Below are 19015 nucleotides of genomic sequence, written 5' to 3'. Positions count from 1 at the left end.
ATTTAAATTTAATATTTTATCAATTCTAATACATTAGTAATATAATATTCTATATTGTCAAATTTCTATTCAATATGTTAATAGTGCCTTATAATTTATATTAATGAAGTAATAATTAGTATATTTTAATTATTTTCTGACAGTAGTGATACAATCAGAGATGATAAATAGTGTTAATAAAGTTGAAATTTGTGTTTAGCATTAGAATATCTCATTACAATTCAAAAGCTTATGTTTTCATAAATTATATCATTCATATTGACATTGCTACATTATGAAAATTACCTTTCTATTTTAATAGTAGATGCTTTAAGATAATTCACTTTATCAAGATCTTGCTGATTTTTTTTCAATTTCCAGTCATGGTCACAATTGAACTATCACTGATTCCAGCTGTTCTAAAACTTGAGGGCTCTTTTTGGCTGGATGCTGCAGGAAGGACTGTAACTTGGTTTTCATCTGAACCATAATGTGAAAATCTCTAATAAAATTCAATGTAATATGGTGCATATGAAATATATTTTTCTAACTCAATACAAGGATGTTTTGCTAAACTGTCCCATATGCATGGGTTTATGAATTACCAGGAATATCTCCCCATCAACAGTCCTGTTAACCCATCATGCATGAGGTGCTAATGAACTAGGAGACTATAGGGAACCTCAGGTAAATATCCCTTTAGACTAAAACCTAGAAAACTTATCACAAGTAGTCACGGCCAGGTGCTGAGACCATCACATTTCCTTTACAACAAATTGTATGTCACATTGTATCTTCCTACCTCTGGCCTTGCATGCATCTTACCATACACTTTATCATTATCCTGTTCTGAGAGATAATCTCATGTAGCTCTTTCTTCATATGCTCTAGGACATAAGAAGAAGAAGAGAGGGGGGCATTTTACCAGTAATACTAATATAAAACTTAAAGATATGGATGGTTAATTACATGAAATTATGAGAGCATATTGAAGCATCATGAATAAAAACACTGTAAAGGGTGGGTATGTAAAGCTATTTTTTTTTTTTTTTTTTTTTTTTTGCTCTAAAGAGGGTTCTTTTTTATTTTTTAAAGAATTATTCACACACCATACAATCATCCAAAGTATACAATCAATTGATCACATTACCATCATATAGTTGTTCATTCATCACCCCGATCTATTTTTTAACATTTTCCTTGTACCAGAAAAAGTGAGAGTACAAATAAAAAAAAAAGAGTAAAAAAAGAACACCCAAATCATCCCCCTCCACCCTATTTTTCCTTTAGTTTTTTGCCCCCGTTTCCCTACTCATCCATCCATACACTGGACAAAGGGGAGTGTGATCCACAAGGCTTTCACAATCACAGTGTCGCCCCCTGTAAGCTATACTGTCATACAATCGTCTTCAAGATTCAAGGCTACTGGGTTATAGTTGGATAGTTTCAGGTATTTACTACTAGCTATTCCAGTTCATTAAAACTTAAAAAGAGTTATCCATATGGTGCATAAGAGTGCCCACCAGAGTGACCTCTCGGCTCCATTTGGAATCTCTCAGCCACTGAAACTTTATTTTGTTTCATTTCACATCCCCCTTTTGGTCAAGAAGATGTTCTCAATCCCACGATGCCAGGTCCAGATTCATCCCCAGGAGTCATATCCTGCTTTGCCAGGGAGATTTACACCCCTGGGAGTCGGGTCCCACGTAGTAGGGAGGGCAGCGAGTTCACGGAGTTTGTTTTCCAATTCCTGGATGACCCAGGTCTGTCTTCCTCTCCCTATTTGAGAACTCCTTCTTGTTTACTGGCCGTTCATTTTTAGGTTATTAGAAATCCAAAACATGGTGCCAGCAAGGTGATGCTTTCTCCCAGCAGACTGTGGTGTTCTGGGGCTGGCTGCTCCCGATCCTTGGTCCTTGGCTTTTCTGTCATATGTCAATGCACCTGGCAGCCTCTCGTGGCTTCTCTGGGTTCCCTTGACTTCTAACTCCTTCTCTTGGCTTTTCGTAAAGCTATTTTTGAATCCTTCCAAATGTCTTTGAGGGGTATAGATTCTGCCAGTAGGTGGCAAGGTGTATAGAGCAGTATCTTTGATTTAATGTTGCCATGATTTAAGAAAGTCTGAGTTCCATTTTAAATGCAAAGAAATATTTTTTAATGTAAATATTTAACTGCAATTATCTTTTTTAAAGAATTTTAAAATATTTTTATAGTCAGTATTATTTTATTATTTTTTCTCACAAAACCCAGCTTAACTTTTTTTAAGTGAGAAAATGTCATTTTTTATTTTGCTGTTTTAAGAGGTGTGTTTCAACCAGATTATAACAAAATTACCACAGTATTCCAAAAGAAAATTTTAATACAAGATTTTGTTTTAAAAATTAAAGACTTTTTTTTAAAAATTTCTATTGTACAAACTTCAACATAGGAGGGAGTTTAGGATAATACTACACATTTGGGGGCCTATCTGGATATTCTAGGACTTATTTATATACAGACTACTTTAGACTGTAGATGGGGTTCCTGATTAACCCTTCACAGACTGGCTGGACCAGGGGCTCCATGCTGGCTCCCAGGGCTGGATAACCATCTCCCCTGCATTCAAAGCTCACCAGGCCTTCCAGAAGTCAGTGTCAGGTGAGCTAAGCAGAGTGCCCTATGACAGGGATGGGGAAGCCAAAGCTGCAGTATTATAAATCCATTCTTTCTAGTACAAACCCTAAATAACAGAAAACCTCAGGCTCAACTCCAAATCCTCCAGCAATGCATGTTCTCTGGGCTCATGTTTTGAGTGGTTATGCAACAATTGTTGCACATGTGCTACCTGCCAATTTGCATCCTTCTAAGGCCTTAGGCCTGGTGTCTGCAAGGACCTCTCCTGTGTGTTCTGTATCAATGGTGAAAAGTCTTCAAAGTTGAACAGAAAGCATCTGCTAGTGGCCTTTCCTCTTGTGGTTCATGAAAGTGGGGAGCAGGGCTCATCAAATTTGAGAGAAAGTTGGCAGCCCGAGTGGGCTTAATTAGTGGTTGTGCCATAAGGACTGAACCCATGGACCACAAAACATGAATTAATCCATCTTCTTCTCCAAATGAGTATGTTTATCCACTTGACAGGTGCCTCAATATTTTAGAGAAATCAGATATTTTTCTTTCACTTCTATACACAATCTTACCAGCAGAAGCTCATTCAGTTTGGTTATGTTAAGTTTTAGGGGCAAAAATAAAGGCTCATGATAAAATTTAGAGCTACTGAAAATCAGACCCATACAAAGCAATGGCTCAAGGTTAAAGAGATGGTGAAAAATTCTAGAGGTGGCCTGATTGAGTACATTTAACTAGCAGTGGGATTAATGTGCACTTGGTCTGCCCAGAACAAGGGGATCCTCAGTGTTCTACTCACATTCTTATTTATCCAGTAGCTGAAGTTTTTTATTTTAGAAACATGATCAAGACTGGGTGTTACAGAAACATAAAGTGAACTTTTGGCACAGAAACATTAGAAAAAATATATAGTGGTACAATTGTGCAAAATTAGCACAGAAGCCAATCTGAAAAACAAATATTTAATGTTAGATTTTGACAATATTTTGAAAAGTGTTCATTATGATAGACCTTGTTTGGTAAGCAGACACCTGCCTTCCAGTAGTGCCTCCCATGTCTGCCCAAGTCAAAGCCTCAGGCTAGGGGGAAGTTCCAGGTGGGTCTGGCATTGCTCTCAAGTGAAACACTGAGAAAGAGTCAAGAAAATTATTTCAATAGGAACCGAAGCAGAGGTGAGCAGGATGCATAAACACTGCAAGATGCCTCTTACCCAGTCTGATGGTCCTGGGCAGGGGTTGCAGGGGCTGCAGGGCCTCCATAGTCTGCTGGGATGGGTGTTCTTGGAAGGTTTTTTCTCAGACATGTGATGATAAGGTCCATCTCCAGAGCTGGAAAACATCCCATTCTTTGCCAGTAATTAAGTATCAAAGCCAGAAGATTATTCTGGAGTGGAGAGCCTTGCTAGACCTCAGGGCTGGTGTTTGTACAATGGTGCCAGCCTGAGAAAGAGAGGATTCTAGAGGTGACTGGTGAAGAGGGCACCCAATGGGTCCCAGAGGACAGGGCCTAACCTACATGGGAGGACCCAGCTGCTGTCCTGGGGTGCATGGATGGAGCTGTGTTCCTACATGAAGCTGGAGCATGTGGGGTGAATCACCCCATGAGAAAAAGAGGAAGCCACTAGCTTGGCCCCAGGGCCCCAGTTCAGGATAGTAAGAAATAAGCCTTCTGCAGATGGCAATCCTGTGTCTGATGAACTGGGGCTGGCTGGCTGTGTTCATTCCTGTTTCCTGACTCTGGGACCCAAATCTGGTGATTAATTATTGGGCCTTCAGAGCCTGCTGCTCAGCATAAGCTACAGCTGTGTTATCCATCTGACTGATGTAAACAGATTTAGATGGCCTCTGTTTGTTAAAAGCACAACATACAGTGTTCCAAAGTTACCATGAATATCAAAGACCTCTTCTTAATAAGCTCCAGGCTGTGGAATTAGAGTCTGTCCAAAAACAACTACCCATAGCTCTCCCACTATTGCATTTAGGCCAATTGCTAGATCTCAAAAGATGGCATTGTATCCTTGCAACTCAGACCCATGATCTCTTGTATGATCATGGGCCCCTTGAAGGTGACTGGCTGGTGTGTTTTAAGGCCACCACCACTGTGGATGGTACTAGCTTCCACAATGAAATCTCCCTTCCTACCAAGGGACTGGGTATACAGAAATGCTGTGTTTCCTGTTGTGGCTTTCTGTAATGGTGAGCAGTGCTCATCCAGGAAACTCCTTAGAGTTGGAAGCAGCATCCCAAGCTAGGATTTGGTATGATTCCTTGAAGAGCCAGCTGAAAAGGCTAAGGCTATTCCCATCTGGGCTGCTCTAGGCTAGGTGTAAAACAGCCCTTGACCTCCCTTCCTGGATGCTTTAGTTTATTTCTTTTCAGGAGAGATATCTCCACCCTTCTCTACTTTTCCTGAGTTTTGTTTCATGTTGGGAAAAAAATAGAAACGGATGAGATGCTGAAAGAGATTGAACCTGAAAATGCTCTGTTCTTGATAAACCAGGCCATGAATGGATAGTTTTTTCTTTGCTGAAAGGACTGGGGTTGACTTTCCCTCTCAGTACAGGGGTCATCTTAAGAGGTGCAAGAGAGAGGCAGTCCCCTAGGGCTTCTCTTGGATGCAGAATGCTTTGTTCTTAGATGCTAAATTTGGAGGTACCAAGGAATCTTTTTATTGGATCAAGGAGATAGAAGCAAGCCTCAGCTCATCATTTCTGCAGGGATGCTCTTTCCACTGAGGTTTTTTGAGGGGCTGAGTGTGTGTGTGGGGGGAGGGGAACAGGATGGCAGGCACCGGATTGAATCCAGGTTTAAGTGTGCATGACAGGTCCTTGGGGTAACACTCTGTGTGTTGAGTTCTCAGCCTTGATCTCACTAGATGTGGGTGGGTATTTTAAGAGTAAATGGGGGTGGGGGTGGGGCAAGATGGTGGAGTGGTGAGGTGTGGAATTTAGTTACTCCTCTAAGGCAACTGGTAAATAGCCAGAAACTGTATGAAACAGCCTTTACAGGGTTTTCAGTGATGAGTAATGCATCATACACTAGTCTGGAATGGGTGGAATGACTAAGATTGCAGCAAAACTCTAAGTTTCCCCAGCCAGGGGGTTGGTGTCCCTCCCTCCCAGACTTGGCAGACTCTTTTGGAACTGGCTCACTGAGGGAAAAAGAAACAATCTATGCTGCGAGCAAGAAGAGGGGCTCAATGAAGTCTCAATTCCATTATTAATTAACAAATTAATTAACTTTGGAGTTGAGGGTGTTTGGGGTGCTAGAGAAGGGCTGGGCTCTGGGATCAGGGGTACATGGAAACAGTCACCCGACAGGGCTCTCATTTGCAGGCCCAGCAGCTTTGAAAAGTGTTTTTTTAAAAAAAGAATTTTTCTCTTTTCTTTTCTTGCTGACTCCTTATCTTTTCACACTTCAACAGCCCCCCTGGCAAGGAAGGAATTAAAGCTGTTGGAGAGTAACTATTCAGGTGGAAGAGATAAAAGCTTAAAGTGCATATCTTTACTCTATACTGAGACTGACAAAACTTGTGGGCTGGGGAAAGGCCTTAAATGGTATTTTTTAAAAATAACTATTCCAAGTAGCTGTTTACAGAAAGCCAAAGATATTGGCAACTGGCTTCTGCACCCAGACAACAAAGAACCAAGATAGGTATGACAGTTAAAGCAATGAACCTCATGGGGGAGACAATTCCCTAAAGGATACAACTTCCCCCAAGAATGGGTGTGTGTGTGTTCCAGCTCAAGTGGCAGCCCACCATCAAGTAACTCAGACCCCAGGAGCTAGAAAACGGAAACCAGCTTCAGTCAGCCACACACCTGACAGGCAAAGATTCTGCAGATAATTAAAGGCACCATACCTCTTTATACTAGTGTGGAGCTGTGGGCTCACAAGTGCCACCTGCTGGACAGGATAGGAAAGGCACAAAGTCTAGAGGCCTCACATGAGGGTCTCATTCTCAGAGAAACTCCATATCCTCTTCCTGAGACCTGGGCTTCTCTGGGCTGGGAATACCTGATTGAGGTCAGTGATATCTGAGGAGAACCTCTCACAAAATGATTACATATAGGCAGGGCAAGAAACAGAAAAACAAGAGGTGAAAAATTATGATTGACAAAATAGATGCTAAGTTAGAGGTCTAGAATAAGTTGTAGAGAATACCAAAGGATAGAGAACAAAGCCAACCAACAAAAAAACCCTAGGTGAAAGAGAGAAAATGTGCTCCAGAATAAACTAACCAATAAAATCAGAAGCCAAGACAGCTTAAAATAATGAGCAATGCTAAGAAACATGAAAATATGGGCCAGCCAAAGGAGCAAACTAATAGTTCAATTGAGATATAGGAATTGAAGCAACTAATTAAAGATCTTCAAACAATTATCCTAAACCAAGCTGAACAAAATGTTGCAAAAGAGATGAAGGATATAAAGAAGATGCTAGATAACCATAAAGAACTCATAAGCTTGAAAAAGCAAATGGCAAGACTTATGGGAATGAAAGGCACAATAGAAAAGATGAAAAACACAATGGAGACATACAGCAGTAGATTTCAACAGGCGGAAGAAAGGATCAGTGAACTGGAAGATGAGATATTTGAAACCATTTGCACAAAAGAACAGAAAGGGAAAAGAATGGAAAAATTTGAGCAGGGTCTTAGGGAGCTGAATGACAACATGAAACACATGAATAGATGTGTTATGGGTGTCTGAGAAGGGAAATGGGGAAGAAAGAATAATAGAAGAAATAATCACAGAAAGTTTCCTAACTCTTATGAAAGACATAAAATTACAGAAGTACATCATACCCAAAACAGAATAGATACAAACTCACTGAACTGAGACATAACAGTCTCTTCAACAAATGGAACTGGGAGAACTGGATATTCATATCCAAAAGAATGAAAGAGGACTCCTATCTCACACCCTATACAAAAATTAAATCAAAGTAGATCAAAGACCTCAATAAAAGAGAGAGTACTATAAAACCCCTAGAAGATAATGTAGGGAAGCATCTTCAAGATGCTTTAGGAGGTTGCTTCTTAGCCTTTACACCTGAAGTACAAGCAATGAAAGAAAAAATAGATAAGTTGGAACTCCTCAAACTTAAAAGCTTCTGTACTTCAAAGGAATATGACAAAAAGGTGATGAGGTAGTGTTCTAGTTTGCTAATGCTGCCAGAATGAAAAACACCAGAAATGGACTGGCTTTTATAAAGGGGGTTTATTTGGTTACACAGTTGCAGTCTTAAGGCCATAAAGTGTCCATCAACAAAAGGATACCTTCACTGGAGAAAGGTCATTGGCATACAGAAAACCTCTGTTAGCTGAGAAGGCACATGGCTGGCATCTGATTCAGAGTTCTGGTTTCAAAATGGCTATCTCCCAGGATGTTCCTCTCTAGGCTGCATTTCCTCAAAAATGTCACTCTTAGTTGCTCTTGGGGCATTTTTCCTCTCTTAGCTTCTCCAGAGCAAAAGTCTGCTTTCAACAGCCATTTTCAAACTCTCTCCTCTGCAGCTCCTCTCTCTACTTCTGTGCAGTCTTCAGTGTCCCTCTTGGCTGTAGCAAGCTCACTCCTTCTGTTTGAGCTTATATAGTGCTCCAGTGAACTAGTCAAGGCCCATGCTGAATGGGTGGGGCCATGCCTCCATGGAAACCATCCAATGAAAGATCCCTCCCACAGCTGAGTGATCACATCTCCATGGAAACATCAAATCAAAAGTCTCCAACTCAATCAACATGTTTCCTGCCCACACAAGACTACATCAAAGATAATGGCATTTTGGGGGACATAATACATCCAAACCAGCACATTCCACCCCTGGACCCCAAAATGACATGATCTTTCCATATACAAAACACATTTATCCCATCACAATATCACAGAAACTTAAATCATTTCAGTAACCATAGTTAAATACAAGATCCCATCAAAATCAGTTACAAGCATGGTCTGTCCAAAAGCAAAATTACCCTCTGGCTCTGTACCTGTGAAACTTATAAGTTATCTGCTTCCAATATACACAGAAGGGACAGTCATAGGGTAAGCATTCCCATTGTCATAAGGAGAAACTGAAAGGAAAATGGGTTAAGGGACCAAAACAATTCCTAAAACCCACAGGGCAAATTCCATTAGATTTCAAAGTCTGAGAGTCATTTATCCTTGGGGCTTGAGAGAGTAGGAATCTAACCCTTCCTAAGGGCCTTTGCAGCAGCCTTTTCCTGTCCAAATGCTGAGGTGAGTGCTCCAACATATCCACACCCTGGGGAGACCACCTTCTCAGCCCCACCCTCCTTAAACATTGGGACAGTACCTGGATTCCCTTCCATCTCCAGGGTGGTGGCCAGGCTCTCCCCATTCCCCCGGAAATGTGCTCCACCCACTTTGAGGCCTGAGGTGGCAATATCTTTCCTGAACATCAAGGTGGAAGGCCCACCCTCGATCTCTGGGGCAAACTCACCCTTTCCATGCATGTGGGCCACTCTGCTCTCCCAAACTTGAGACCTCTTGTGGAGGCATGCAAGGAAAAATAACTGATCTGAAGAGGAAACAGAACTATTCATGGAGCAACTTACCTTTCCATAGCCAGCCCTCATGAAGGTTTAATTTCCATGGTGGGCATTTTCCATGGGAATCTATTGCTTTTCTTCCAGTCTTTTCCATATTACTACTATTTAATCCAAAGAGTGGGAATTTGAAGGGAAAATATAATAAATGGATCAGTGCCATGTGAATGCATAAATTAGTGTATGCTCCCCCCCCAGCTGTTCTAAGGCATGGTGAAAATATGACCTTTCTCTTGTCTTCAATGATCTTCTACCTCATCACTCCCTGCAATATCTCTGAGCTTTTCAACAAAAGCCAGCAGGCCACAATGTTTCATGTAGGGAATGACCCGCTGTCTGATAAGGATTGTGGAGATTTTTCATGCTCAGGTGCCCACAAAACTCCAAGATTGACAACCTTATTTTTCTTTTTAGATTTAAATTAACTTTAATTCCTTTTTAAGTTATGGGAAAAATACTGACATTTTAAATGGAAATTTTATGAGCCACCAGAAATTATTCCCATGTATCTATCTATCTATCTTCCATTCAATAATGCTATGTCCATACATGTTAACAATATATAACAACAATGGCACATCACCTTGTGTTGCACATTCATAAAACATTCAAAATTGTTTTCTGATGCAACCTAGTCATCATAATCAGGTTTAGAGTTGCATTAAAAATAAAGACTAAACAAAATATTAGAATTTTCAGCAATAGTTTAAAAAAGAAAAAAAGTATATAGGGAAGGGTTGGGGCCCTGAATAGCCAAAGAAATCTTGAAAAAGAAGAATGGAATTATGGGACTCAAACTTTCTGATCTTAAAACATTACATAACCACAGGAAACAAAACAGTATGGTACTGACACAAGGAAACGCATATAGACAAAAGGAATCAAATTGAGAGCTCAGAAATCAACCTTCACATTTATGGCCAACTGAATTTTGACAAATAGCCAAAGATATCTCAATTGAAAAACAGTCTCTTCAACAAATGGTACTGGGAAACCTGGAACTCCATTTGCAAAAAAAGGGAGTACCTCTAATTCACATGATATACAAAAATCATTTCTAAATGGATCAAAGACCTTAATATAAGAGATAGAACTATCAAACCCCTAGAAGAAAAGAGAGGGAAGCATCTTCAGGACATTGTGTTTGGCAGTTTCCTTAGACTTTATACCCAAAGCATAAGCAACGAAGTAAAAAACAGATAAATGGGACAATATCAAAATTGAAAGCTTTTGTTCCCCAAAGGATTTTATCATGAAAGTAAAATGACAACCTACATAATGAGAAAAATTATTTGGAAACCACTTATTCTACAAAGGTTTAATATTGAGAATTTATATATATTTTAATGCAATTTTATTAAGATACATTCACACACCATAAAATCCCTCCAAAGTATATGATCAATGGCTTCCAGTATCATCATATAGTTGTGCATTCACTGACACAAGCAATTTTAGAACATTTTCATTACTCCAAAATAAAGAAAAAAAAAGTAAAAAAGAACACCCCAAACATACCATTCCCCCCTTATATATTGTCTTTATTTTATTACTTATCTGCCCATACACTGGGTAAAGGAAATGTCAATCACAAGGTTTTCACAGGTACATGGTACATGATAAAAGCTACATAGTTATATAATCATCATCAAGAATCAATTTAACAGATTCAAGTATTTCCTTCTAGCTATTCTAATACACTAGAAACTAAAAAGTAGTATTTTTATAATGTATAGGAATAACCTCCAGAATAACCTCTTGACTCCATTTGAAGTATTATGGCCACTGAAACTTTATTTTTTTCATTCCTTTTCCCCACTTTGGTCAAGAAGTCATTCTCAATCTCATGATGCCGGGGACAAGATCATCCATGGGAGTCATGTCCCACATTGCCAGGGAGACTTTCACCCCTGGGAGTCACGTTCCATATGGGGGAAGGCAGAAACTTTATTTGCAGAGTTGGTTGAGGGAGAGAGGCCATGTCTGAGTAACAAAAGAGGTTTTCTGGGGGTGATTCTTAGGCATAATTATAAGTGGGCTTAGGTCTCCCTTGCATGAATACATTTCACAAGGGCAAGCCCCAAGATTGAGGGCTTGGCTTATTAAGTTGAGTCCCTAATTCTTGTGGGAATATCAGGAATTCCCCAGGTGAGGAACTTTAATATTTCCACATTTTCCAGAGTCCCACAAGGGGTCTTTGCATATATTTATTTTCTGCCCAACAAATCTGGGATGTGTCAGGGTATTACACTAACCTGTAAAGAACAAGATCTCATTCTCTATTCTAGTTTCCATGTAATTATATTGTTTAAATAAACTGAAAAGATAGGTTAAATTAGATAGTGTACTACAGAAAATATTCATTTTGTACCAAATCAACATCTCTTAAATAATAATTAAAACTCAGGTATAGATACGACTGCTGTAAGAGCTTAAAATTAAGGAACTTTTACAATAAGCCTTATTGAACATTCGGTACTGGTTCATCATTGATTGCCCTATCTCCCCACAGAGAAAATATATTTAGAAATCCTTCACGAAAAAACCAGTTAAAAGAACCAGCAAAAGACTTCAATAGACATCTAAAAAAAAGATATACAAATGACCAGAAAGCACATGAAAACTGTAAGAAAGGAATAAGTTTAGCTTTCACATAGAGACAGCATGGAATAAGGGAAATGGAGGCAAAACCAGTTTAAACAAGCCCCAGACAAAGAGAAGAGAGAATCTGCCTGCTCCTTATATGGAAAAGTAACCATAGTTACTGGAATGTAAAGAGATATGAGGTAAAATCAGAGGCGGGAACTCACAACAACAACAAAAAAAAAATTGGGGGGGATAGGCTGATCAGTTCAAAATCTCATTAATGAGCTAGTTGGCTCTCTGGGATTGGCTGTACAAATTAAAATCTCAAAAGATGAATTAGTTAGTGTTCTCGGATAGGCTGTAACCTCTGTAGTACCCAGTCAATGGGGAAACAGGGGAGGGACTTGCGAATCAGGAGTAGGAGATTTAAAGATTGCCATTCTCTTCCTCTGGCGCGCCAGCCTACCACATGTTTGGCTGGATGCCCTATCTTGCAAGATTGTAAATAAATTCTTTTCTCCTCCAGGACCAAGTGAGCGTTTATTCCCTTACAGATACCGCTTTATTTCCGACAACTTGGGGGCTTGTCTGGGACCCGAAGCTTCAGAGGGGGACCCCCGAGATGGACAAAGGGAAGGCGCACCCCACTGATTGAGTGGTCTCAGACTCCGCCATTGGGGGCCCATCTCCGGCAGCTAAAGGGCCTGAGACCAGACGGTTGGATCTGCTGGTTGTGGATGAGAAAAGGGGGAAAAGAAAAGGCCTGCCTCTGGTTGACCAGGCAACTCCATGCACGGACCAAGGTAAGGAAAGAAATATATTGCCTTGGTGGTCGGGAATTCATGATGAGTCTGGAGCTGCTTGTGTGTGACTGAGACGTGCGACATACTACACAAAGTGAGTGTGGAGTCCCAATCTGCGGTTCCCTTCTCCCAGGAGGGAAAGGGCCAGAGACAGATGAAGTGAAAAGAACTGAGAGAAAGAAGCCCAGACAAGACTCAGAATCGGAAATAGAGGCAGTTGGCTGGCCGGGGAAGAAGAAAAGGGGGCACCTATAGAGTCCTTCAGGGACATTCCTACAGATAGTCCACTAGGTAGGATGTTAAAATATTGGACTGATAGCGATTGGACCAAGGGAAAGGACTAAAAGAAAATGATTAAATATTGTTGTTACATTTGGACTGAAGAAAGCATTTCACTGCCAGATGTATTCTGGCCAAAGTATGGGACAGAGGAGGACTGGCTCTGTGCCAACCTTGTAATTTATGTTAATGAGAAGAAACCCTTTTCTAAGGAGGAGTGTGATTATGCCACATGCTGGCTAAAGAACAAAAAAACTCCCCTCTACCCTGTGAAAGATAAAAATCCAAACTCTGAAGATGAGTTGGTAGACTCTAAACCCTGGGACCCCTTATTAAGCCTTCCTCCTCCCTACTATTCCCCTCCTCCCCCAGGGCAGAGATTGTTAGAGTCTGAGGACCTAATAAAGTCCGCACAGGTTCCAGGGGAATCAGGAGGCCCATCGGTGCCAACTGCCCCACCAGATATGACCCATCAATGGTTGAGGAAAGAATTAACACAGTGCAAAAAGGATGCGCAGAATTTTCCATTTCCAAAAACTCTTGAAGGAAAGAGAGTAAGGGAACATCACCCCATTAAATCTCTTTACCCCTTGAGGGAGGTGCCTATGGGGCCAAAAGAAGTTGGGTATGTAAATGCCCCATTAATGAGTGCAGAAGTAAGAAATTTTAAGAAGGAGATGAAATCACTAATAGAGGACCCAATGGGGCTGGCTGAGCAAATAGATCAGTTCCTAGGCTCTAGCCTATACACATGGTCTGAACTTATGTCCATATTAAACATCCTCTTTACAAAAGAGGAGAGAGGAATGATAAGAGGGGCTGCTATGAAAGAATGGGAAAGGCAACACCTGCCAGGGCAAGGGGTGATGGCAGCAGAGCAAAAATTTCCAAGTACTGACCCTGATTGGGATAATAATTATAAAGAGGATAGGGCACAAATGAAGGATCTCAGAGACCTCATTATAGAGGGAATAAAATTGGCAGTACCCAAATCTCAAAATTTGGATAAGGCCTTTGAGGTGAATCAAGAGAAAGATGAGTCTCCCTCTGCTTATCTACAAAGATTGAGAGAACAAGTAAGGAAATATTCAGGTATGGACACTGATGACCCTGTAGCCCAGGGAATGTTAAAGGTCAGCTATGTGAAGGGATCTTGGCCTGATATTCAGAAAAAGATCCAGAAAATAGAGAGATGGATGAATAAGCCATTGGAGGAGTTATTAAGGGAAGCACAGAAAGTATTTGTAAGAAGGGAGGATGAAAAACAAAAGCAGCAGGCTAAAGTCATGATAGCCATTGTTGACCACTTGGTCAAGAAAAGATTAGAAGCAGGAAATGGAGGAAGCAGACAGAGGTGAGATAGGGGAGTGGGCTGGGCTGATTTAAATAAAGGAGCAAGGAAAATGCAGAACTCTGCAGGGTGTTATCATTGTGAAAAACCTGGCCATTTCAAAAGGGAGTGCCCAGACTTGCAGAAGGAGGGTCGAGTTATACCGCTAATGAATTTTGAAGACTAGGAGAGTCAGAGGCTCCTCATCTCAGAAGCCCACTGGGAGCCTTTAGTAAATTTAAAGGTGGGCCCATATCAAGAGGAAATTACATTCTTGGTAGACTCTGGAGCAGCTTCCTCCTCTGTAAATCATCTTCAAAAGGGGGCCAGGCTCTCTGGCAGTTCCCTCACCATCACAGGGGTAAAAGGGGAGGGATTTAAAGTTCCCATTCTTGAACCTACTAACATTTGTTGGGAAAATAATCAAATCATAGCTCCCTTGTTGCACATCCCAGAAGCTGGGAGTAATTTATTAGGAAGAGACCTAATAATACCTATGGGACTGGATTTAGAGGTAAGGAATGGATGGATTGAGGTTTTGGCCCTGCTCACTGAAGAAGATGAAAAAGACATTAAGGAGGAGGTATGGGTAAAAGAAGGAAACAGGGGAGGGTTGCGAATTCCCCCAATTAAAATCAAGTTAAAAAAGGAAGGGGAGGTCGTGTGCCAGAAACAATATCCTATTCCTCTTAAAGGAAGACAGTGACTCCAACCCATCATTGAGGGTCTCCTTCGAGATGGACTCTTGGAAACCTGTATGTCCTCTTTTAATACTCCCATTCTCCCCATTCAGAAACCAGATGGTAGCTGGAGAATGGTGCAGGATCTAAGGGCCATTAATAAAATTGTCCAGGTTCAACACCCTGTAGTTCCTATTCCTTACACTCTCCTGAGTAAAATTCCCTTCCGTCATAAGTGGTTTAGTGTAGCAGATTTAAAGGATGCCTTCTGAGCCTGTCCCCTTGATCCAGAAAGTAGAGACCTGTTTGCCTTTGAGTGGGAAGATCCCTTCAATGGGCGAAAGCAGCGATACAGATGGATGGTCTTACCTCAGGGTTTCACGGAGTCCCCCAATCTCTTTGGGCAAGAGTTAGAGAGGGTACTGGAAAAATTTCCAGTCCCACCTGAAATCACCCTTCTGCAATATGTAGATGATCTATTAATATCAGGTAAAGAAAGGCAAGTGGTGGCTCAAGCTACGAAAAATCTACTGAACTTTTTAGGGGAACAAGGATTACGGGTATCTAAAAGTAAACTGCAATTTGTAGCAAGGGAAGTTAAGTACCTAGGCCACCTCATAAGTTAAGGAAAAAGAAAAATCCATCCAGAAAGAATCCAGGCCATAGTAGAGTTGCCTCTTCCTCAAACAAAAAGAGAGCTAAGAAAATTCCTGGGATTGGTAGGGTACTGTAGATTGTGGATAGATTCTTTTGCATCTCGAACTAAAGGGCTATACCAAAAATTACTAGAGGAAGAGCCTGACAAGATAGAATGGGAGGAAATGGAAAAAAGGCATTAAATGAACTCAAGCAGGCACTGGTGCAAGCTCCTGTTCTAGCACTTCCTTCACTCGAAAAACCCTTTCACCTGTTTGTTACAGTAGATAAGGGAACAGCTTTGGGGGTCCTAATCCAAATCTGGGGAGGCCAAAGAAAGCCGGTGGCTTTCCTTTCAAAGGTTTTAGATCCAGTCTCTAGGGGGTGGCCTGGGTGTGTTCAAGCCATTGCAGCAACTGCCCTTTTAGTAGAAGAAAGCAGGAAATTAAACTTTGGAGGGGCATTAGTATTTAGTACTCCTCATCAGGTGAGAACTATTCTGTCTCAAAGGGCAGGGAAATGGTTAACTGATTCCCGAATCTTAAAATATGAAGCAATCCTAATGGAAAAAGATGATTTGGTCTTAACAACAGATCATAGCCTAAACCCGGCCTCCTTCCTCTGGAAGGGGCCTGAGCAAGTAGAGACCCCTGAGCATGACTGTTTAGACCTAATTGAATACCAAACTCGAGTCCGACCCGACCTAAGGGATCTTCCCCTGCACTCGGGGGAAAGACTGTTCATAGATGGATCCTCCAAAGTCCTAGAAAGAGAAAGGCACAATGGCTATGCAGTTGTAGATGGGATAACTTGTGAAGTAAAAGAAGCTAGCCGATTGCCCAATAAGTGGTCAGCTCAAACTTGTGAGTTGTATGCACTAAATCAAGCCCTCAAATTATTAGAAGGAAAGGATGGTACAATATACACTGACTCTAAGTATGCCTTTGGGGTAGTCCACACCTTTGGAAAGATCTGGGAAGAAAGGGGATTAATCAATAGCAAAGGAAAAGAACTGGTTCATGGGGAATTGGTGAAACAAGTATTAACCAGTCTACTCTTACCTAGAGAAATATCAGTGGTGCATATAAATGGACATCAGAAGGGACCTACTTTTGAGGCAAAAGGCAATAGGTTGGCTGATGAAAAGGCTAAGGAGGCCTCTCTCTACCCCCCTTTAAAAATAATGGTCCTAATACCCTCTATCCCTAAAGAATTTGGGATCCCTACATTCTCTGCCAAAGAAGTAAAAGAGTTGAAACAATTAGGAGCAACCTTAAATGATCAGGGGAAATGGTTTCTCCCAGATGGCAGACAAATGTTAAATAAACAAATAATGAGGGAGATATTAGCAGTCCTACACCAGGGGAGTCATTGGGGGGTACAAGCCATGTGTGATGTAGTACTTAGACAATTTGGATGTGTAGGCCTTTATACATTTGCTAAACAAATCTGTGAACGGTGCATAATTTGTCAGAAAATTAATAAAAAGGTTTTAAGAAAACAGGTACAAGGGGGAAGAGAGCTGGGCCTGAGACCATTCCAGAGCATCCAAGTTGATTACACTGAAATGCCCCCAATCAGTCGTTTAAAGTATATTTTGGTAATTGTCACCTCACTGGATGGGTGGAAGCCTATCCTCTATCCTCAGCTACAGCATTGGGAACTTCTAAAGTTATCCTTGAACAAATCATTCTTCATTATGGGTTAGTGGAAAATATAGACTCTGACAATGGCAGTCACTTTACCTCCCGTGTGTTGCAGAATGTCATGAGAAGCCTGGGTGTCACTTGGGACTTCCACACTCCCTGGCATCCACCATCCTCTGGGAGAGTGGAAAGAATGAATCAAACCATAAAGAAACATCTTTCTAAATTAGTTTTGGAAACAAAGTTACCTTGGATCAAGTGCTTACCTATAGCTCTACTAAGAATCAGGACTGCCCCTAGAAAAGAACTGGGAATTTCCCCTTATGAAATGCTTTTTGGTTTGCCTTTCCCCAGGAGGACTGGAGAGCTCCCCTCCCTAGACACAAAGGATCTTTTTCTTAAGAATTATATACTGGCCTTGTCTTCTACTTTATCATCTCTCAGGCACCGTGGACTGCTGGCTCAGACCCCGCCTCTTGAATTTGCTGCCCATCGACATCAGCCTGGCAGCTGGGTTCTGATCCAGTCATGGAGAGAATCCAAACTTCAACTGATCTGGGAAGGACCCTATCAAGTCTTGCTGACAACTGAGACAGCAGTCCGAATGGCAGAAAGAGGCTGGACTCATTACACACGAGTGAAGGGACCGGTGCCTGAACCAGACGATGAGTATCCAGCAACTCAACCTGAATCCTGGAAAGTGACTCCCACCTCAGATCCCCTAAGGATCATTTTAAATAGGCAACAGTTGAAAGAACATACTAGGAGGGAGGAAGGGCTGGATTAAACTCTGTGTTTGCATTGTGCTCTGTGTATAGCTTAATGATGAAATTGCTTATACTGATCATAATGTTCTATATTCAAGGAGTAACAGGTTCTGCTAAGCTGGTTATAAGTGTAGTCAAAGGCTTAAAGTCTCAAACTGTACAATTTGATGTTTGTCAAGTAATGAGCTGTAAAAATCTAAAACATCAGCAACAACTGAGGGAGGAATATAAGCATTTATGTAAGCAGACTGTTCAAATAGAAAGCAAGATTGTTGGGGGGCAAACATTTGAGAGTATAACTTATGAGTCACCTGACCCCTGTTATTCTTGGAACACTGCTTGGTGGACCACACAGTATGAGGGATGGGTCTTACCCAGGTTGGAGGAAAAACCATTAAGGAAAACTTGGCTGGAGTTTAACTCTCCAGTTCAAATTGACCCCAAGGTCATTAGAATACTTAAAGCCAAAGACTTAAAGCAAACCACAGAAATAGAGACAGGTTATGGAAATACAAATGCCTGGGTAGAATGGGGCAAATATACCATCCAGAGTCTAAACAGAAGTAACTGTTATGCTTGTACAACCAAACAACCCACTGTTCAGATTGTGCCCTTCCCCTTGGGGATGAAAAAGCATGAAAGGGAGTTTAAATGTATAACACTCCTCTTTCAAAATGCTACTCCTGGTGAAAGTTGTAGTACATTGTCCTCCCTTTTCCCTCCAGTCCAGAAGGGAAGTGCCAAAGCCATACCAGTGTCTCGCCTTGGTCCTGGAAACCACTCTGCCTGTCTCTCCAGATGGGAAGAAGGACTCCAGGATCTTGGTACCATGGCTTTGTGTACACAGGTGTGGAATGTGAGCAAGGATAGTACTGGCAACTTCTCCAGCCTAACTATACCCCGAGCAGACCTCTGGTGGTACTGTGAGAAGGGCATCCTCTGGCCAACAGGTCCTTGGAGAGGGTTTAATTACTTAGTTGAGGGAATTAAGGGTATGGCCCTTTCTGAGTCAGGGTATCATTTTAATTTTATTTTTAGTCTCCATCAAATAGAGATAGCCCCATTTCTATCTCGTTTTCCTTTTGGTTACCTACCTTAAGCCTGGTGGGCTGCTGCAGACTCTGATGGCTGTGGCAGAGCC

General features: G+C 41.3%; 1 long non-coding RNA gene across 4 annotated transcripts in view; it reads right to left on the bottom strand.

Annotated features, from left to right (window-relative positions):
• The window catches only part of LOC119524653, a 56142-nt gene that overhangs the window by 11452 nt on the left and 25675 nt on the right, over positions 1-19015 (bottom strand). The window contains exon 1 of one of the 4 annotated variants that reach the window (XR_005214863.1): positions 3791-3909. The exons of the other annotated variants lie outside the window; for them this stretch is intronic. This is a non-coding gene — a long non-coding RNA (uncharacterized LOC119524653). Of the gene's footprint in view, positions 1-3790; positions 3910-19015 lie in introns of those variants that run through there. 4 annotated transcript variants of the gene reach the window in all.

This window comes from Choloepus didactylus (assembly GCF_015220235.1).
Source record: "Choloepus didactylus isolate mChoDid1 chromosome 11 unlocalized genomic scaffold, mChoDid1.pri SUPER_11_unloc3, whole genome shotgun sequence".
Taxonomy (NCBI): Eukaryota; Metazoa; Chordata; class Mammalia; order Pilosa; family Megalonychidae; genus Choloepus; species Choloepus didactylus.
This window is presented reverse-complemented; position numbering and strand designations above follow the sequence as displayed.